Source organism: Octopus sinensis, linkage group LG2, assembly GCF_006345805.1.
Source record: "Octopus sinensis linkage group LG2, ASM634580v1, whole genome shotgun sequence".
NCBI classification, from domain to species: Eukaryota; Metazoa; Mollusca; class Cephalopoda; order Octopoda; family Octopodidae; genus Octopus; species Octopus sinensis.
This window is the reverse complement of record NC_042998.1, coordinates 11,550,124-11,567,030: the sequence shown is the minus strand read 5'-3', so window position 1 is coordinate 11,567,030 and position 16,907 is coordinate 11,550,124. Positions and strand designations below refer to the sequence as shown.

General features: G+C 37.3%; 1 protein-coding gene across 2 annotated transcripts in view; it reads right to left on the bottom strand.

The window, feature by feature from the left end:
• LOC115232414 (catenin alpha-like) overlaps positions 1 to 16,347 on the bottom strand; it is a 107,544-nt gene extending 91,197 nt beyond the window's left edge. For both annotated transcript variants that reach the window (XM_029802275.2, XM_029802276.2), the window contains exon 1: positions 16,166 to 16,347. The gene's annotated coding sequence lies outside the window, so the exon portion shown is untranslated. The remainder of the gene's footprint in view (positions 1 to 16,165) is intronic.
• Positions 16,348 to 16,907: the final 560 nt, after the last annotated feature.

The window sequence follows — 16,907 nt, the reverse complement described above, 5'->3', positions numbered from 1 at the left end:
CTGATGCATAAAGACAGCTATGATAATTATGTGGCTTTATTTAAATACATTGTTTCTATTTATGTAACTAGCAGTATCGCCCAGTGTTGCTCGGGTTTGTAAGGGAAATAACTATATAAGCATTTTTAGAGAGTTATAGCCAAAAAATAGCAAAAAAATGCATTAAAAATGGAAAAAAAATGGTAAATTTTTTTTTTAATCGTTGACTCATCGTAGACATTTTTTAGAGAGTTACTTCCCTTATATAATAGCGAAAAAATGCATTAAAATGGGAAAAAATGATGGTAAATCTTTTTTAAAATCGTAGACTCATCGTAGACGCGCGCTAATACCCAAAAGGGCTCGATATGAATCACGACTATAAGATACCCGGTTTGGGTTAAACTGCACCGCAAAATGTGGGAGTAGTTAGGAATCTAAATCGTAGGAGACAGACACACAACTTCACTTTTATATATAAAGATTTCTGGAATAGGCTGGCATGCATGCATATGTGTGTGTGTGTGTACATCTAAGTAAGTGTGTGTGTGTGCACTTTGTGCATATGTGATGGAACAGGGGTTGTCATGAGAGCTAAATTAGGAAATACTAAACGAGGTCTGTGAAGGCTCATCTTTGCTAGCCCCTGTGGCCCATATTCTGATTAAAGGGGATACAATGGGAAATGCTGTGACATTTCCTCTCTGTTAAAGCTTTATTATAATAGATAAGTGTCTGTAAATGACTACCATCATCAACATCAGAACCTATCATCATCTTTATCACTGGACACTTCATCTCACAGCATCTTTTGTCATATGTACAATAATTGCCAACTCCCACTCCACTTACCCACATCATCTGTGGCTGACACCTACACTATAACTACCTCTCACCCCTAACATCTCCATCCCCTGTCCACCATTACCTTCACCATGACCTCCACCAACCTCATCACTATAGCTGACACCATTTCAACATCACCATCATCCCCTCTATCATCAGTACAGACACCATCATTATACTCCATTATCACCACCACCACCACTAACAAATCTTTTCACTCATCCGACTCACCTAAGCCAATCATCAATACTTTTGACTGCTCATCACAAATATTTTCTATCACTGCAACCTATATGAACAAATTAGAAGCCAGTGAAGAGTGTTATGTGGTTACTTGACATGCTTGATATAGCAGTCAAATCACTTTCAAGTAAATTTTCACCATCTTAGAAAATAACATTGAATAATGCAGGCTTAGGTTCCATGAACATAGCAAAAGTTGATGAAAATAGGAAGCTTGAGGATTTTCACGTCATGTAATCAAAGCTTTTGTTGATATCAAAAGTAATCACTGTTTTCAAAGTTCTCACACAGCACAGACAGAATCAAAGAAGACTATCCTTGGAGAGGTGATACATTGTAGATTTTTACAATTTCAGGTAGCTATCTCTACAGGAAAAAATGTTGGAAGAGTTCAGAAAAATAAGTCTCAAAAGCACAGTTTAAGAATAGACGCTTGAAAATTTTTCATAGACCAGTTGCTTTGTTCAGCTATAAAGTATATAGAAACTACTACATATGCAAGAAAGATAGATCGGAAGCAAAACAGACATTGGCAAAGGAAACTCTCAGAAATAGCGATCTATGTATTATACTTAAAGCAGATACATCATTGAAAGCTTTATAAACTAGTATTTGTCCCAAGACAGCATTTCATAGACATATAGTGGTAAAAAACACAAATATATTAGAAGAAAAAAATTGTCCAGTAGTAGTGGTGACATTACTATATGTGCATTTCCACCTCTGAGCTTTGTCAAGAGCCAGTATCCACTGGCAACTACACATTAAGACAAAATCAACCACTACTGATAAAAATGTTTTAGAAAAAATTTTTTAAAAATAAATAATAATAAATCACTGATTTCAAGTTAGATTATCATTTATGTCAAGTACAAAATTAAAACTATAATAAGATACAACTGAAAGTTCCCATTTTAGGCTTGGCAGTGTAGTTAAGAAGTTCAATCAAGTTTTCTCCCATTAATCAATAACTAGAATAAGACAACCAAAGCCTTGTGATTGAAATTTGTAAGATACTGTGGTTTTTGTTGTCTTTAACAAAGTTCAATTTGTTGCAGGCTTTAAAGCCAGGTTTCCAGTTTGAGAAAAACTTCCCCCACTCCTCCTTTCAGTTTTAATGGCCCTGAAGAGTCATGACCATTGTCCCTCTTACACTGACTAAATTTCCTGCCTTTTTTTTTTTAACTGGTTTCAGTCATTGGATTGCAGCCATGCTAGGGCAATATCTTTGAATGTTTACTTAATCAAAGCAACCCCAATATTTATTTTTAAATTTGGTACAATAGAAATTGTAGCTGTGATACCAGTGCCGGTGGCATGTAAGAGAACCATCCGAACGTGGCCATTGCCAGCGCCGCCCCGACTGGCCTCCGTGCCAGTGGCACGTAAAAAGCACCATCCGATCGTGGCCGTTTGCCAGCCTCGTCTGGCACCTGTGCAGGTGGCATGTAAAAAGCACCCACTACACTCACGGAGTGGTTGGCGTTAGGAAGGGCATCCAGCTGTAGAAACATTGCCAGATCAGACTGGGCCTGGCGCAGCCTTCTGGCTTCCCAGACCCCCAGTTGAACCGTCCAACCCATGCTAGCATGGAAAACAGACGTTAAACGATGATGATGTACTTTATTTCTTTCTGTCAAACTAAGTTAGATGGACATAAACCAAAACCAGTCATCAACCAGTGAGAAACAAATATAGAATGAGCTCTTGTACTGATTTTGTCTACCAAATCCATTTGCAAATTACTGGTCAGCCTATGGCTATCATAGAAGACACTTGTCCAAGGTGCCACTCAGATGGACAGAACCCAAAACCATGTGGTTGCAAAACAAACTTCTTAACCATACCTACTTAAAAAGTTACCAATGCTCATTTTAAAAAGATTATCTAAAACTGAAACTATGTTTTGCAATAGTTATATACAACATTGTGGAGGCGCAATGGCCCAGTGGTTAGGGCAGCGGACTCGCGGTTGTAGGATCGCGGTTTCGATTCCCAGACCGGGCGTTGTGAGTGTTTATTGAGCGAAAACACCTAAAGCTCCATGAAGCTCCGGGAGGGGGAGGTAGCGATCCCTGCTGTACTCTTTCGCCACAACTTTCTCTCACTCTTTCTTCTTTTGGCCTGCTCGCTTAGCCAGCGGGGTGGCGTCATTTGAAGGCTAAAACAATGCAAAGCGCATTGTGACCAGCGATGTGTAGCAACGTCTGATAGCCTGGTCGGTCACGGTGATATACAACATTAACATTTCCAATTCACAGCAATATAATCATTTTGTTACGGAAAACAATGGGAGAAGACAACCAGTAAATTGTGTACGAGAACGGAGATAAGAAATACGTGGTTTCCGAATGTATACTAAATGGATAAAGCATCATGTAGCACGGCACAACAGGATATAAGTAACAAAGTTACATAACACAAATACAAATTCTGAACAAATGTTCAAGTCTCTACATTATTAGCTGACCTGCTAGAAATAGTAACCAAATTTCCTTCCCTAAAATAACACCCTTATCTACTGATAAAGCAGACCCAGATAGATATCCTGGGTGTAAAATGAAAGATGAGGTGATCATAACCAGAATAGATTTTATCATAGGCCTGCTAATTGAGAGCCAGCCTGGCATTAAACAACAATATAATAAAAATATAATCTTTATATATAAAAGTCAAGTTGTGTGTCTGTCTCCTACTATTTAGATTCCTAATTGCTCCCACATTTTGCGGTGCAGTTTAACCAAAACCGGGTATCTTATAGTCATGATTCATATCGAGCCCTACAGTGAGTCTATGATTTAAAAAAAAAATTACCATCAATTTTTCCCATTTTTAATGCATTTTTGGCATATATAAGGGAAGTAGCTCTCAAAAAATTTATTATTAAATCTCAGAACGTAAAAAGCTACAGTAACACTCCCCCCTTTGTGGTTAGCCATATTGAGATGGCTATTATACTTTACATCTCTAAAAATGCTTATATAGTTATTTCCCTTACAAACCTGAGCAACGCCAGGCGATACTGCGAGTAATAAATAAAAATAATAAAGACAGGACATCTAAATGTAGATCAGGAATGTCAAACTCATTTGATTCATCGGGCCATACTGAAGCATAAGCTAGATCCTGTGGGCCAGGTAGAGAAAATTACTAAAACACATTCATAGTCTACAGTAAAGTAAATAGGTAAAGGGGTCAATATACATTAAAACTACTTTATTAACAAAGTTAACACAACACTTCTTGGCATCTACCTGTAGGATCCTACAAAAAGTTATGCTGGTCTCTTCTTTTAAAGGAATTCCATATAAAGGCTTTCTGGTAATGTTTCTAACTAATGTGAGTGCCTTTGATCAAGGGCCCACTCAATCTGCGTTGAAGTGAAAGGCTAGGAAATGAGGCCAACAACTTGCTACATTAATAAAGGTTTAATATTGATATCATGACTAATAAACAAAACAGAAACAAAAATAACAGCTACAAGAGAAAGAGAGAAATTAACAGGTATGTAGAGAAAAAAAAGAAACTCATTTAGCTAACTCACCTACTTTGTCATAATCAGCAAGAATATTTATTTAGAGAATTACATAACTTACTCACAAGACATTTTTAGCCAACAAAAGACCTAAAAAGAATCATCTATCACCACATGCCAGTTACCTGAGGAATTACTTTTGTTTAGGTTACAGAGATCAAATTACTAAAACACAAACGCTGCTGCCACAAGCACTGAAGGAATAATACTAATAGGAACCTACAAAAAAAAAGTATGAACACCTAGAGATAATGATGTTTATTCCCAAGTAGGCACTAGAATAGTACATCTTAGGCCAAAGAACTTCCAGCTACAACCAACCTGTTTTTGTTTTTTTGTTTTCTTTTTTCTGTTCTCTACACTTCACTATCCAATGTACCAACATTTTCAAGACAGTAATGTGTGATTTTAGTAAGATTTGTCAGAGACACCTTCATCAGCTCAATGTTTTATGTGGTGCAATGACATAGTGAAGAATGTGCTTTCTAAATTCAAAAAAACCCTTAAGAAAGAAGGTATGCAGCTTCTAGAATTATATATAAACAGAGAGACAGCTTCTACACAGCTGGTTGCCTAATTAGAAACAGCAGCCACTCTTCTCTAAAATAACACTACCAGTCTTTAAAAATTAAAAAAAAAAACACTTTATACAATACAGTTAAAAATTGTTTGAATAAAAGACATGAACATCATAGCTAGAGTGTCTGTGATCAGGGTTGACCTGGGCTAAAAACAACAACCCACCTGCTATGGTTCATTTCTCTCAGAAACTCAGGTCATTTGACATTACTCTTGGAAACTTTTGCAAATAGAAAAAGCAAATGTTATGTACCCCTAGTTCTGCCATGACTGCATAGACCACTGATCAAATCCGTGCAGTAGTAACCATTGCAAAAGCTCATCACAGATACACTGTCTCTGTTAAAGATGGAATAATCTCAGGGATAGATGAGTGGTTACCAAGTTTATTTTGCAACAAGTTTCAGGTTCATTTCCACTGTGTGATACATTGGTCAAGTGTCCTTTAACATATCCCCAAGCTGACCACTACTGTGAAAGTGGAATTGGCAGACTGAAACAGGGGAAGCCTGCTGTGCATGTGCAAGTGAGGATAGATGGATAGAGATAGGTACACACACACACACACACACACATGTATCTATCAGTCTTCATAAACACTTCCTGAACAAAAGAATGGTGTGTTTGCATTCTCTAATAAGCAAAAATAGTTTTAGTGGCTTCATTGCTTTTAAATGTGTGAGGACCAGTAGAATAAAGAAACATTACTTAAAATATCCACTGGTTGTCAAGCAGATAGAGAACAAAAAAACCCCACAAAGATACACACACATACAATAGGCTTCTTTCAGTTTCCATCAACAAAATCAATTCACAAGGCTTTGGTTAACCAGGAACTATAGAAGAGAATTACCTAAGGTGCCACGTAGTGGGACTGAACCCAAAATCACATAGCTGGGAAGCAATTTTCTTATTTAGCTATCCCCTACACCTATAGATTAAGACAGAATCGTTTTAGAAAATAAACCTGCAATGTATGTACAGAGGTGCCACACTGAAGTTTCTCCCTTGATTTCCATAAGCTTGTACAAAAGTCTGACTTTATAGCAATTTGAAAAATATAGATTATCCATTAAAATATAGGAAAGTAGAAAACATCTTTAACTCTTTAGCATTTAAACCAGCCATATCCAGCCAAAAATATTCTGCCTGTTTTATGTTCAAACTGGCCAGATCTGGTCTCTCACACCAGCCCCACAATATCGTTTTAAAAATTAACAGCTACCTCATGAAAATCTCATAGCCACAAGATAATGCATGATTAGTTCAAGGCAATGTGGATAAAAAAGGATTAATTTTGGCAGAATAATGCAAGCACTAAAGGGTTAAACACATTTTAATGTAGCATCACACATAACATAAATCCAGTGTCTTTAACATTTTAGCTTTAATGTGCAGCTTGGTTAATGCATCTGCTGTGCAGTCATGTGTACCTTAGTTTCAGAAGTGGTGAACCACATTTCTGCATAATATAAGAGGTAACTACAACAGTTGGTAATAGAAAGGATATGTGGCTATAAAATCTATCCATTTTGTGTGCACTGTAGCAGTAGATTCCTCGGGCACCAACTTACACAGTATCCCATCAGAAACAATCAATAAACTTTCTTGCAGAATTCCCAAACATGAGTTGTTATCCAACATGGTTGTTATCCAACCATATCATTTGTGGTCTACCCCCAGATTTACAACCAGTTAGTTTAAACTGAAGAATCTATATTTATTTCCATGCTGACATAAATTGAATTTATATCAACATGAAAAATTGGACATATGATGACAATGACAATCATACACTAAATGTAAAACTCAGAATGTAATGAAGGTCAGTAACAAAGGTAACAGGAAATTTATGTTTGGTGAACTTACTGATACCCAACAAACTCAGAAAATAATCTGCTGCTGCTACAACTGCCCAAACTCACTGAACCATCACTAGTTGTTTGTTGACCTTTTGACCAGCAACTGCAGTGGCTCTAGCTCAAGTTTTTTTTTTCTTCTTCTTCCCCTCTGAATTTATCAGTGACAGTGACAAAATAAGGCTTTGTCATTCCATCAATAATAAATGATGCAGAAGCTAAAAATCCAAACACAGAAAACATCAACTAACTAAAGCAAAGAGAAAGCTTTAATTTCACTTGTCAGATATAGCAGCAAAATCCCCTGAAATCTCATCCGGCTCTCTTAAAATGGAGGAGTACAATAAAGACTACAGTTCTGGATGCATATTGCTTGAACAGATACAGATGACTACAGCTAAAATGGTTTTGCTCATAGGTCTGCACTATCAGACCTGGTGCTAAATAAGCAACAAAACCAAAATAAGTGGCTTTTATATGGTCATCCAAGTTAAGTTAAGTTAAGTTAATTTTTTGGCTCAAAAAGCAAAAAGCAAGGCCATGTAGGGGGACATGGAGTTATGTACAGGGAGGGTGTTCATGCAAAGAGTTCAGGCCATTTCTGGTCAAGAGAGACTTTGAACCGAGCGGGCGTTGGCATCTTCACTATCTCGTCCGGCAGCTTATTCCACGGATCCGCAACCCGGATGGAGAAAGCCCCTCTCCTATTGAGATGAAATCGTCGCAGATAGAGCTTTTCAGAGTGACCCCGCAGCCGACGCTCTGGAGCAGGAGTGAAGAACAGATCTTTCGAGAGGTTACACTTTCCGCTTATGATGTGGCTGGTAACAGAAAATTCTCATACTGTCTTGCAAAAGAGGACGCATAGGATACTGCAGAAAAAGATATCAGCATTCATTTATCATTTTAAATGTCATCTACTTGTTGATATCACTTGACAAAAGGTAACTACAAACTGCTTACGTGTAGCTTGAAAGGAAGGTTTAACAAAGTCAAATGACTTTGAAAGATTTAGAGCAGCAAAGGAGAGTTGCAGTCATACAAGAAGCTTCCCAGTCAGCAGAAGCTGAATTGAATGCAGGTTGAGAAGAAACATCTTGAAATGGACTGTTGGTGGGGAAACAAGGAAAACACCTTTCTACTGAAGAATTAACAAATTTAGCAAAACACTAGAATGCCAAAAGAAAAGAGAAAGACGAAGATGTTGAGATGATGAAAAACTGGTGCCCTTTATCAATTTCCTGCTAATGTAAACTCTTTGGTTGATGAGTGCTGCAATATCAATCATGGCAAGAATCGAAATCAGCTCATAAAGAGGAGTTTAAATGAAGCCTAAGTACTTAATGAAATTCTTAAGAAATCGAAAACCACAACAAACTTTAGCTTCATATTTCAGGAATGTTCAGAAATTTAATTTAGTTTGTCATTGTACAACCAAAGTTGTATTTAGCCCCACAGTTCCCTCTCTATCTCTCTTTCGGAGAGGCACTGAGCAGCTATACGCACACATACACACACGGCAGTAACTTCCGCCTACCGAATTCAATCACAAAGCTTCGGTCGACTCGGGGCTATAGTGGAAGACACCTACCCAAAGTGCCACGCAGTGGGACTGAACCCGAAACCATGTAGTTGGGAAGCAAGCTCCCTAACCACACAGAATGAGATAAACACAAGTGTATTTGCAATTTTTATGGCAGCATGAACTTCTACACAAAATCAGTAGTACACAATAGTACACAGTAGTACACAATTTGTTTTAGTAATTCAGGTAGTATTTTATTAGGTTATTTATTTCATACAATAAAACAAATTAATATCATATTTATTAGTAAACAATATATGGAAACCACTATCTCACTTTATTGAGAGCATTAGTAATAATGTCAAACAATGTTTTTATAAGTGTCATTTTGGTTAGTCTGTCCATTTTACTTTAGTAGAAAGAAAAAAATCTACTCCATGATCAGATACTTCAGAGACTACTTAGGATTGGAAGTTTATGATCTTTGACTATCAAATAAACATTCTGAGGATTAGCAGGCCAAAACTTCGAAGCCATTGTCACTTGTAAATAAATATGTACTCTACAAAAAGTACCCATACATGCATGGAAGTCAGGGGTTAAACAATTATGAAGATGATGACTTTATATATATATAGGGACACCCTTTCGATCATGAATGACCATGGGTGGGTGGGAGATAGATATCACCATCATCATTGAGCATCCATTGTCCATTCTGGCATGGGTTGGACTGTTTGACTACAGGTGGCAAGTTGGGGAGCTACACTAGACTCCAGTCTGAATTTGGCATGGTTTCTATGGCTCGATGCCCTTCCTAATGCCAACCACTTTACAGTTTTTATTTTGGGCGCTTTTACATGGTACTGCCACAAGTGCTTTTTACACGGCAGCATCCCAGGATTCTTGCAGGTCAATGTTCACTACCGAGGAAACTGGTCTTAACACTTCTGCAGCGGAGTACAGGTCATCTTGAGTACATTAAGGCAGCTCTGTCCTTTCTCATCTCACCTGAAAAGTTCAGCATCTTGAGGTCGTCCATCAGCACTTCATCCCGTGTCTATCTAGCTCACCCACTTCCACATGTTCCATCTACTTTGAGAGATCAGCACTTATTTATGGAGCTGTTGGCATCCATCCACATCACATGAACTAAACAGTGCAGTCTGCTCTCTTTCACACAGCAACTAATTCCTCTTATGCCTAACTTCTCTGTAAAAGCCCTAGCACTGTCAAGCATGTACACTTACATTACACATTCAATATATATATATATATATAAACTGAAACACGAAAGAAATGTCGCACACATACTAAACAGAAACCAGTTTATTAACAAACTGCCATAGCACTGATTGAAGAATGCTAATTAAGAAACCGTTCTTTCATCATCATCATCATTTAACGTCCGTTCTCCATGCTAGCATGGGTTGGACGGTTCGACCGGGGATCTGGGAAACCAGAAGGCTGCACCAGGCTCCAGTCTTATCTGGCAATGTTTCTACAGCCGGATGCTCTTCCTAACGCCAACCACTCCGTGAGTGTAGTGGGTGCTTTTTACGTGCCACCCGCACAGGTGCCAGGCGAGGCTGATTGGTGCATTTAAAATGTCATTTCCTGAAACATGTTTGATGTCACATGATGACAGTGTCCTGGATCCAAAGAGATGAACTCAACATCTCATGTGACCACCATTAGCATTGGTTACTACCAGGCATCTTCTGTACATTGAATGCACCAAACAATTGATGAAGGCCACGAGTATAGCAGCGCAGACTGTTAAAACTTGCAGTTGAGTTGTGTTGCTGTTGTCGGCCTTGGACAGATGTCGTTTAGCCTTCTTTGGATTCTGTCCCACAGGTGTTCTATGGGGTTCAAGTCTGGACATCGGGCAGGCCATGGAAATGTCTGGGTATTGTGTTATCGGAGGAAGTCTGTTGTCAATCTGGCAGTATGGGCATGGGCATTGTCGTGTTGGAACACTATTCCAATGACGGGCAAAGTATGACACAATGTGAGACCTCAACACTTGGTCAATGTAGCAAGTAACAGTTACTCCATTGCCCCAGCCTTGGCCAATGTTTTGGAAGACCACTGGTTCAAGTTTCTGGTCAAGTGCAATCTTGCCCCATACCATGATGCTCTGTCCTCCCCATGAGTCTCCACCACACATTTCATTCATTCCCCTCTCATTTGTTTACGTATTTCATGTTACACCGTTGATGACATCCTGCACCCCTATATGCATATACATACATACATATATATATATATATATATATATATATATATATATATATATATTTACGTGTGCAGGTGTATAGACGTGTAGCTTATTAAGATGCTGCACTCCTGATTATAAGATTGTGGTTTCAATTTCTGGACCAGGCAATGTGTTGTGTTCTTAAGCATAACACTTCTCATTGTTGCTCACATCATAAGCGGAAAGTGTAACCTCTCAAAAGAGCTGTTCTTCACTCCTGCTCTAGAGCGTCGGCTGTGGGGTCACTCCGAAAAGCTCTATCTGGGACGATTTAATTTCAATCGAAGGAGAGGGGCTTTCTCCGTCCGGGTTGCGGATCCATGGAATAAGCTGCAAGACGAGATAGTGAAAATGCCGACGACCACTCGGTTCAAAGTCTCTCTTGACCAAAACTGGCCTGAACTCTTTGCATGAACACCCTCCCTGTACATTACTCCATGTCCCCCTACATGGCCTTGTTTTTTGCGCCAAAAAATTAACTGCATTTCACATTGGTCCAGTCCACTCAGCTTATCAAAATGAGTAATCTTCCAATGAACTGGCATTCCATCCAGGAGGGGAATATATAGGCACAGCATCAAAGAAACCTACCTTATGAGCCTGTGGCTCAGGATGGACCTTTGATCCCTTTTTGATTTATATATATATATATATATATATATATATACACACACACATATGCAATCATTTTTATAGTCTGGTCTTGTGTGTGTGTATATATATATATATACACAAGACCAGACTAGAAAAATGATCGCATATGTGTGTGTAATATATATATATATATATATATATATATATATATATATATATATATATATATATATGTGTGTGTGTGTGTATGTGTGTGTGTATAATATATATGCAATTGTTGTTCTTTAGCCACAGGTCTATCGTAATCAAGAAGAGCTGTTAGCAAAGGCATTCCAGTCGTTACCATCGCGTCACATTATTTTATGTGTCCTTCTTTCCTTGAAAGTGTTAGAATGTGATTTTATGTAGCAGGTAACCACATAGAGGATATTTTATATATTAGTACAAGATGGTTGTGTGCCTTTAAATTACACAAGGGAACGTTGCTATTTGATCAATAAAATTTTATCAAATAAGTCTAATCAAATAAAATCACTTGCTGGCAATACCTTAATATGGCCGCAATCCAATGACTGAAACTTGTAAAGAAAACTTATACAGTATAGGCGTAGGAGTGGCTGTGTTGTATGTAGCTTGCTTACCAATCACATGGTTCTAGGTTCACTCCCACTGCGTGGCATCTTGAGCAAGTATCTTCTACTATAGCCTCGGGCTGATCAAAGCCTTGTGAGTGGATTTGGTAGACGGAAACTGAAAGAAGCCCGTTGTATATATATGTGTGTGTGTGTGTGTGTCCAACATCGCTTGACAACCGATGCTGGTGTGTTTACGTCCCCGTAACTTAGCGGTTCGGCAAAAGTGACCGATAGAATAAGTACTAAGCTTACAAAGAATAAGTCCTGAGGTCGATTTGCTCTACCAAAGGCGGTGCTCCAGCATGACGACAGTCAAATGACTGAAACAAGTAAAAGAGTATTCTTTGAAAGAAATTACTAACGTTAAGTGGTTTCCATACGATTGATGGATACAGACGGACAAGAAGCGCGAAAGACATACAGTAGAATAGGTGTCCACTTTAAATTACACATGAATTCCACATGAACAGACATCTCTGATACATGTTCTAATGGGACATGACAATTTAGTGTCTCGACAACACAAAGACAGTCACTAAACATGCATAGCAAAATCTCAAAGTGGCTACAACTGCGCGGCCACACAGCCACTGGTGAATATTTTTCTAGCAGATAGCACTAATCAAAAACTAGCTTCCTCTTCAGGACCGGAAAATCCTTCAGCTCATAGCAGCTGCTGACGATTTTACTCTTTTACTTGTTTCGGTCATTTGACTGCGGCCATGCTGGAGCACCGCCTTTAGTCGAGCAAATCAACCCTGGGACTTATTCTTTGTAAGCCCAGTACTTATTCTATCGGTCTCTTTTGCTGAACCGCTAAGTGACGGGGACGTAAACACACCAGCATCGGTTGTCAAGCAATGCTAGGGGGACAAACACATACATATATATATATATATATATATATATATATATATACACACATATATACGACAGGCTTTCAGTTTTCGTCTACCAAATCCACTCACAAGGCATTGGTCGGCCCGGGGCTATAGCAGAAGACACTTGCCCAAGGTGCCACGCAGTGGGACTGAACCCGGAACCATGTGGTTGGTTAGCAAGCTACTTACCACACAGCCACTCTTTACTAAATTCAAATAACACCCAATATAAACAAGTGTTCTTAACACTTAAGACAAATGCTACATCCACAGAAACATCCTAGACTGACTCCAAAGAAGGAAGAGAACCGACTGGTTGACAAACGCTAACCAGCAACGAACAACCTGTTGCTTCTTCAGATGTAGTGCTTTCCTCGTTCTACTTTACACAATGTTAGTATAATAATTTCTTGTTGTTCTCACTGGCTAATTGTATATATCATCTTCACCTATGCCTGCACTCCCGTAACACTTGTGCCTCACCCCCTCCCCCCTCCTAGTCTAAACACCGTTAACCACAAGTAATTCTTCCTTTATACTTCGTCAAACCCCGGGATTCTTTTCAGCCTTTTCATCCCCCACCACCACCACCCATCCAACGTTTTGCCTGCAGGCAATGACTTCCAGATGATCAAACTGAACACAAACCGTGTCGATCACATTCCTCTCAAAAGCCCTGCAAATTAATTACGCACTACCCATTCCTTCTGAGTTAAATGGACGGAGAATGATAAAATGATTGACAAATGGAAACGAATACACTGACCAATAGAAAACAAACGACATGTATATATTTCTTTACTACCCACAAGGGGCTAAACACAGAGGGGACAAACAAGGACAGACAAACGGATTAAGTCGATTATATCGACCCCAGTGCGTAACTGGTACTTAATTTATCGACCCCGAAAGGATGAAAGGCAAAGTCGACCTCAGCGGAATTTGAACTCAGAACGTAACGGCAGACGAAAAGTTTGTGGTTGCCCCCGACTATTTAAGTGACCAAATGATATTACACAGCTACTGGCAAGAGAAGTATATTGGCGTTGAAACTACCTGAGAAAGTTTATGGGCTCTAAGTTACTAATACATACCTGGTGTTTATAATATTTGTTAGAAATGAGAAAGGAGTGTTTAACTTATTATAGATTCTTTTTTCCGATAAATAGTGACAAAATTCACAAACAATGACTCAGGACAGGTACGCGATATGACGATTAGCCACGTTTTGTCCAAGGTGAAGGTCAACATTCATTTGATTAAGGTAACAGCTCAGATAATGAAGGAAGTAATTTTAAATACTGATAAAAATAAAGTGTAATATATAAAAATTGACAGTTAACCTATGGCTACCAATATATTGTAAAGAAGCAATAAATGATTTTATATGAACACATATACATATTATATACACATACATACATATATATATATTCAAGTAGTGTAAAGAGAGAGGCTATTTTAAATTGGGAGTTATTTTCTCTAAAAAATATTTTGCTTCGACAAAAATATTATCAATACTAGGACCGATAAAATAAGTACCAGGTATGTATTAAGGTATATTCAAAATTGTCGCCATGTTCTGACAAATAAGATATAAGAAATTATTAATATTATTACTATTATGCCCAACCCTGAGTAAATATTTGAATAGAATATCAACAAGATCAGGTAAGCAGTGCTAAGGAAACACTGACATACATATAAACAGGTTAGTTGACGAAGCTAAATACTTAACGCACTTATTGCTTGTAAACTAAATACTTTCACACCAAACAGGAAAAAATACTTCTGGGGACGTATATACAGGTGTGCGAACTTTTAATATGATTCAAAAATATATTAATTACTCATAAACACAAGAGAAACTCACAATAAACTACTGCAGCAACAAAACTTGTTCTGATATTGTTTAGTCCCAGGTCAGCTCAGACCAGGCAGACTTTTGACCAAGACATTGGCAGACCAGATTATCCTGCTCCCCAACCAGAGAAAAATAAAGCGTATCTATCACTATATTATTTAGCGGGTTTTCTTATAAGATTTGAGGAAGATTAAGCTGTTATTTCTAGAGACCTAATAGACCACCAAACAGTTGGCTTGGCAACGAAATTAACACTTCGACTAAATGACACATCTAGGATGCATTATAAGAATACTAAATCGAACTGAGTATATTTCACCGACCTCGGGAAGATGAAAAACAAAATCAACTTATAAGGAATTTAAACTGAAGAAGTAGTAATCAACCCTTAACTAATGTTAAAACCCTTTTTGTCAAAACTGATGCGAGATTCATTTACTATATGTGGTGGTCACTTAACTAAAGAAATAGTTAAAAATTAAACTGTCAGTTTATATTAACGTTAAATCTATACTCTAAACAAATATAAACAAGCATTAGAATTTAAAATATTTGTTATAAAGAAAGAGAGACAGCTACATAAATATTGCTGTCCAACTGTCCATAGATTAAGCGACCACATCAACAAAAACCGTGCCTTTGAATGGCTTATCTCATATTTCTTGACAACTAATGTTTGTTTTCTTCTCGGACATTTTTAAAACTGCAATGAAATTTTCTAGACTAAAAAGAAAATAATTTTCCTCCAACTTGCCAAATGATAAAATTATAGTTTGTGCAAAGTGTCAAATACCTCAATAAGAAGTAGCTATCAAAAAAACTACAGGTTATAAGAAAACAGAAAAAGGGGGTGGAGAGACAATTTTTGTATGCCTCTACATAGGTAACACTAGTAACAGAAGCATTGATTTTTAACGCTGTAAAAGGTATTTTTTATAGTTTATAACTCGATAATATTTGTTCCTTTTCTTGGTCCTCTTTTTAAGTAAAAGATAACAGGGATATTACAGAGTGAAGAAGAGATTTGGAGACATTTTGAGTGACTATGCTGAAAAAAACCAAAAAAAAAAACCTCCCAACAAACCTTCCAGAAAGGAACTGATTGTCTACATAGCAGCAAACTATCCCCTATTTAAATAATTGCTACAGAGAAAAATGAACTGGAATAACTTCGATGGGAAGAACTAGGGTACTAGATACTACAAAATACATTGGATAGATATGTGACATACATTCATTCGACAAGTGACTATTTTATGTTTAAAAGAAATAAACAAATTTTCGTTTAACAAAGAATTATATACATTTTATACACACAAACAGTGAAATCGTACACGCGACATAAGAATTATATTTACTCACCTGGTTGCTAAACACAGGAAAAAGTAAGACAAGACAGGGGTAAGTGCTATAAACTGTGTCTAAATCATAAACAATGAAGAGTTTGACTATGCACCGTCAAACCAGTTAAGTGGGTGGCTGAAAAACGAAAGGTGCGCGATTTAAACACACAACCGTTCTTGGTATTATAACATACTCGGCATTAGAGCTTATTGAATGAAAAAACTCAACATGAAATGAAACGAAACGAAACGAGATAGATTAATAAATATTCTGCTATTTATTTCTAGTTGTTTTCTTTTCTTTTCTTTAATTGGAATATTTTTTTAGAAATTCTTATTTATACATATAATCATTTCTATAAACGTATAAATTTATATTACTATTTAAGTAAGGATATTTTTCATTAATCAAAAATATAGTGCGTGTGTTTGTGCACAACAACAGGTGAAAAAAGAAATTTTGCTTGTATTTTTAATTGGCAAAAAGTTACGAAGCTCTTTGCCTTAGAGTAACGATCTAACGTTCTTGTGAATAAGAATATATATTATGTGTGTTTATATTTGTGTGAGTATGTATGTATGTTTATGTATGTTTATATTTGTGTGTGTATATATATATATATGTATGCGTATATATGTATATATTTACATGTATATATACACATGAAATATACATATTTAATACATACATACACACACACACACACATATATATATATATATATATATATATATATGTTTATTTTTGGTAGTAATGACTT